The following is a 5,404-nucleotide window of genomic DNA, read 5'->3' as shown; positions in this document are numbered from 1 at the left end:
GGGGGAGGGGGGGGTGTCGGGGAGTGGGGGAGATGGGGAGACACGTGCTGCTCCTGAATGGCCGGAGGGGCAGGAGGTGTATGTGAAAAGAAAAAAATCCTAGCAATGACTTAAAATACCTTCTTTTTTGCTATTTCCAGTTATATATTTGAGAAATCTGAAGTGAGCGAGCGTTGATTTGGAAGGTAAGTCGTATTGCACGAATAATAGCTTGTTAGTTGTCCTTGTAAGGCTCTGCTTAAATAGTTACACGTTTCTCTTCAATTTATACCTAAAATGAGCTTGAGCTGTTTCTCAGTGGCTCTGGGAAACCGAATTAGATCGGATTGGAGTATTTGAATACTGATGCAGACTTTGTAGGCATTGTTTAGCAGCAAAAGCTTAATTTAGGCGTTCCCTAGCATTTAAGATTTTGTTGGTCTACGGATGGATGGGACAAAGAGCAGATTCCTGAATCCCCTTCAAAAGGAGGAGGAAATCCTTGGCGAAGTGGAGATAAACGATATCTTTTTGAATAGTTCAAGGCCTTCATTGTCTGATATGGGAATTAAAGAAGGAGCAGAAGCAATCTTGGTAGAAAGAAATAATGGCATAGATCTCTGTAATTGCCCATTCTCGCGTGTTAATCCGTAAAAAGGGACTTTTACCCTCTGGAAAGAGGAATGTAGCATTAATGGGGAGCACTGGGGCGATTCTGGGGTGAAAGCACATGGTGGGCACATGTCACACTTGCTTAAGACTGGGAACACGTGGGTGGATTTCACCTCATCATCAGGTATCTAATAGGTTTAGTGCTTCTCACCGAGCAGAAGCTAAATTTTATTATTTTTTTTTCTTAATTGTTGCAGATACTGGTGCCTGATTGCATCGAGATGCTGACAACAGAAAAGAATCCATGTGTCTAGTGGGAGAGGGTGAGTATATTGAGAGAATTGGCCCCAGTAATAAATGGAGGTGATAGCTAAGGGTCAGTTCATGCGGTATCTGGAGTCAAAATGTAGCCCCAGAGATGAGAACGGGCTGGAAGATCCCCACAAATGAGAATAAAAGGCCTGATTCTGTGGTGGGTTGTGCAGCTGCTGAATGGGAAAGCCAATAAAGCCATGGGGCTGGGGTGAATTTGGTGTTGCCTTAAAGGCACCACGAAAAAAGAAAAAAGCCACCCTAGATGGCTGGCCCACCAGGAAGGAGCTGCCTTTGGGGTGTTCTCAAAGGGTGGGAGCCCGGGGTATGAAAAAGCAAGAAAAAGAAGCCATGTGTGGACTTGGACTTGCCACCAGCTGGTCTGTGGACCCACGTCCCCCCCCAGCAGTGGGGCCACCCTCACATGTCACACTTGCTTAAGACTGGGAACACGTGGGTGGATTTCACCTCATCATCAGGTATCTAATAGGTTTAGTGCTTCTCACCGAGCAGAAGCTAAATTTTATTATTTTTTTTTCTTAATTGTTGCAGATACTGGTGCCTGATTGCATCGAGATGCTGACAACAGAAAAGAATCCATGTGTCTAGTGGGAGAGGGTGAGTATATTGAGAGAATTGGCCCCAGTAATAAATGGAGGTGATAGCTAAGGGTCAGTTCATGCGGTATCTGGAGTCAAAATGTAGCCCCAGAGATGAGAACGGGCTGGAAGATCCCCATAAATGAGAAGAAACGCCTGGTCGTGTGGTGGGTTGTGCAGCTGCTTAGTGGGAAAGCCAATAAAGCCATGGGGCTGGGGTGAATTTGGTGTTGCCTTAAAGGCACCACGAAAAAAGAAAAAAGCCACCCTAGATGGCTGGCCCACCAGGAAGGAGCTGCCTTTGGGGTGTTCTCAAAGGGTGGGAGCCCAATGTATAAGAATACAAGAAAACAAAGCCACGTGTGGACTTGAACTTGCCACCAGCTGGTCTGTGGACCCACATCCCCCCCCCAGCAGTGGGGCCATCCGTGGTACCAGCTGCCAGGGAAGGTGTGAGTTGGCTCCAGCGTGGGGAGGACATTCCAGGGGGAATTAGTAGTAGCAGAGGGGACAGCACATGGGATGTGGGCACGAGCAGGAATTTGTCCATCTGTGTTATGGAAACAAAACCTTAAAATATTGATTGATTGTATTAGTAGTAGCAGAGGGGACAGCACATGGGACGTGGGCATGAGCAGGAATTTGTCCATCTGTGTTACGGAAATAAAACAAAACAAAATATTGATTGATTGTAAATGTATGCCTAGCTGTGGGAGAGAATTAAATAAACGTAACTATTTTTGGCTCGATGTGCATTTCTTTGTGAGTGATTTGCCTCGTTAGTGCTGGAATGTGAAAGAAATTGTGGATACTCCTACAGGTGCCTCTCAGTTGGAGTCAGAAGTGGGATTCCTGTGGGATAATCGTGTCTCCTCTCCTGAGTATGATGGTGAGAGGTGCAGAAACCCACCTCAGACCCATGTTACTTGCTGCTCGGGCTGGGCTAGGAGCAGGTGATAAAAAGTTTTGGGGCCAGATAAACCTTTATATTAAACATTAAGGGCTGAAAACCCAGAGTGGTTAATGGTGTGAACCCCAGGTCTGCTGCCAGGGGGTGGGTGTTCCTCTGCAGAGGAGCAACGCGGATGGCATCAGCAGCTTCTGTGAAGCTTAAATAAAGGGCTAAATGTGCCTAAATAAAGGGTTAAAATACTGATTAATGAGTTAGCTACTGCCTGCCCCCAGCAGTTGGCTGGATATCCTACTCCTGAAAGCCGACAGGTAATGGACATGTCTGCCTGCCCCCAGCAGTTGGCTGGATATCCTGCTCCTCCTGGAAGCCAACAGGTAATGGACATGTGTCAAGAGTCCAGGGTTGTCCCCCTCTGGAAGGGTTTTCTGGTCACCTGGGCCACCAGCTGCAGGAGCGGGAGAATAAAACTGGGTTTTCCAGTTTCCAGTGGGATGATGGAAAGGTGGGGCGGTCTTGAAGGTGAAGGTGGAGGGGGATGTTCGTGGGGGTGAACCCTGTGGCCAGCAGGCTGTGCCCCCAGTAAGCAAACCCCCTCAGTCGAGGTGCAGAAACCCACCTCAGACCCATGTTACTTGCTGCTCGGGCTGGGCTAGGAGCAGGTGATAAAAAGTTTTGGGGCCAGATAAACCTTTATATTAAACATTAAGGGCTGAAAACCCAGAGTGGTTAATGGTGTGAACCCCAGGTCTGCTGCCAGGGGGTGGGTGTTCCTCTGCAGAGGAGCAACGCGGATGGCATCAGCAGCTTCTGTGAAGCTTAAATAAAGGGTTAAATGTGCCTAAATAAAGGGTTAAAATACTGATTAACGAGTTATCTACTGCCTGCCCCCAGCAGTTGGCTGGATATCCTACTCCTGAAAGCCGACAGGTAATGGACATGTCAGAGTCCAGGGTTGTCCCCCTCTGGAAGGGTTTCCTGGTCACCTGGGCCACCAGGAGCAGGAGAATAAAACTGGGTTTTCCAGTTTCCAGTGGGATGATGGAAAGGTGGGGCGGTCTTGAAGGTGAAGGTGGAGGGGGATGTTCGTGGGGGTGAACCCTGTGGCCAGCAGGCTGTGCCCCCAGTAAGCAAACCCCCTCAGTGAGCCAAATCATGTTTAGGTTTTATCTTCTAATTGTAATAATGAGAACCAGAAAGTTCCAAAGTTCCTATAACTGGACTATTAGGAGTCCTTAGTCCAGGGTTGTCCCCCTCTGGAAGGGTTTTCTGGTCACCTGGGCCACCAGCTGCAGGAGCGGGTCACCTGGGCCACCAGGAGCAGGAGAATAAAACTGGGTTTTCCAGTTTCCAGTGGGATGATGGAAAGGTGGGGCGGTCTTGAAGGTGAAGGTGGAGGGGGATGTTCGTGGGGGTGAACCCTGTGGCCAGCAGGCTGTGCCCCCAGTAAGCAAACCCCCTCAGTGAGCCAAATCATGTTTAGGTTTTATCTTCTAATTGTAATAATGAGAACCAGAAAGTTCCAAAGTTCCTATAACTGGACTATTAGGAGTCCTTACCAGCCACAGCTTCTCTGGGCAACCTGGGCCAGGCTCTCGCCACCCTCACAGCAAAGAATGTCTTTCTGGTATCTAATCTAAATCTCCCCTCTTTCAATTTAAAACTGTTATCACTCAACTTTCTTGATCTCCCCTTTTTCAGTTTAAAACCATTATCACTCTATCTTGTAAAGAGTCCCTCCCCAGCTCTCCTGTAGCCCCCTTTAGGGACTGGAAGGGGCTCTGAGGTCTCCCCAAAGCCTTCTTTTCTCCAGGCTGAACAACCCCAGCTCTCAGCCTGTCTTCACAGCAGAGGGGCTCCATCCCTCTGATCATCTTCATGGCCCTCCTCTGGACCCGTTCCAACAGGTCCATGTCCTTCCTGTGCTGAGGACTCCAGAGCTGGACACAGAGCTCCAGGTGGGGTCTCACCAGAGCAGAGGGGTAGAATCCCTTCCCTGGCCCTGCTGGCCACATTTCTCTTGATGCAGCCCAGGATGCACGTTTCTGGGCTGTCAGTGCACGCTGCTGGCTCCTGTTGAGCTTCTCATCCACCAACACCCCCAAGTCCTTCTCCTCAGGGCTGCTCTCCAGCCATTCTCCACCCAACCTGGATCTGTGCCATGTCCCAGGTGCAGGACCCTGCACTTGACTTGGTTGAACTTCATGCCATTTGCACGAGCCCACCTCTCCAGGCTGTCCACGTCCCTTTAGATGCCATCCCTTCCCTCCAGCGTGTTGATGACACCACACAGCTTGGTGTCATCGGCAACCTCACTGAGGGTGCGCTCGATCCCACTGTCCATGTCTCCAACAAAGATGAACAGCACTGGTCCCAGTACCAACCTCTGAGGAACACCACTCGTCACTGGCCGCCACTTGGACATTGAGCCATTGACCACAACCCTTTGAGTGCCACACAGCAAGACCTGGAGAGCTGGGCAGGGAGGAACTGGATGAAATTCAACCAAGGCAAGTGTAGGGTGCTTCACCTGGGGAGGAGTAACCCCCTGCACCAGGACGGGTTGGGGGGGACCTGCTGGAGAGCAGCTCTGAGGAGAAAGACCTGGGAGTCCTGGTGGACACCAGGATGCCCATGAGCCAGCAATGGGCCCTGGTGGCCAAGAAGACCAATGGCATCCTGGGGGGCATCAGGAAGAGTGTGACCAGCAGGTGGAGGGAGGTCACCCTGCCCCTCTGCTCTGCCCTGGGGAGGCCCCAGCTGGAGCACTGGGACCAGTTCTGGGCTCCCCAGTTCAAGAAGGACAGGGAACTGCTGGAGAGGGGACAGCAGAGGCTACAGAGATGATGAGGGGCCTGGAGCATCTCTCTGCTGAGGAAAGGCTGAGGGACTTGGGGCTTTTTAGTCTGGAGAAGAGAAGACTGAGGAGGGATCTCATCAACGCCTATAAATACTTAAAGAATGGGTGTCAGGAGGATGGGGCCAGTCTTTT

At 50.4% G+C, this 5,404-nt stretch overlaps 1 long non-coding RNA gene across 1 annotated transcript in view; it reads left to right on the top strand.

The window, feature by feature from the left end:
- Positions 1-1,318, top strand: part of LOC106898499 — a 1,611-nt gene extending 293 nt beyond the window's left edge. Inside the window, exons 2-3 of the long non-coding RNA XR_001413936.1 lie at positions 141-185; positions 849-1,318. This is a non-coding gene — a long non-coding RNA (uncharacterized LOC106898499). The remainder of the gene's footprint in view (positions 1-140; positions 186-848) is intronic.
- The last annotated feature ends 4,086 nt before the right edge of the window (positions 1,319-5,404 follow it).

Source organism: Calidris pugnax, unplaced genomic scaffold (assembly GCF_001431845.1).
Source record: "Calidris pugnax isolate Ruff unplaced genomic scaffold, ASM143184v1 scaffold402, whole genome shotgun sequence".
NCBI lineage: Eukaryota > Metazoa > Chordata > Aves > Charadriiformes > Scolopacidae > Calidris > Calidris pugnax.
Note: the sequence above shows the minus strand (reverse complement) of the source record. Positions and strands in the feature narration are given on the sequence as shown.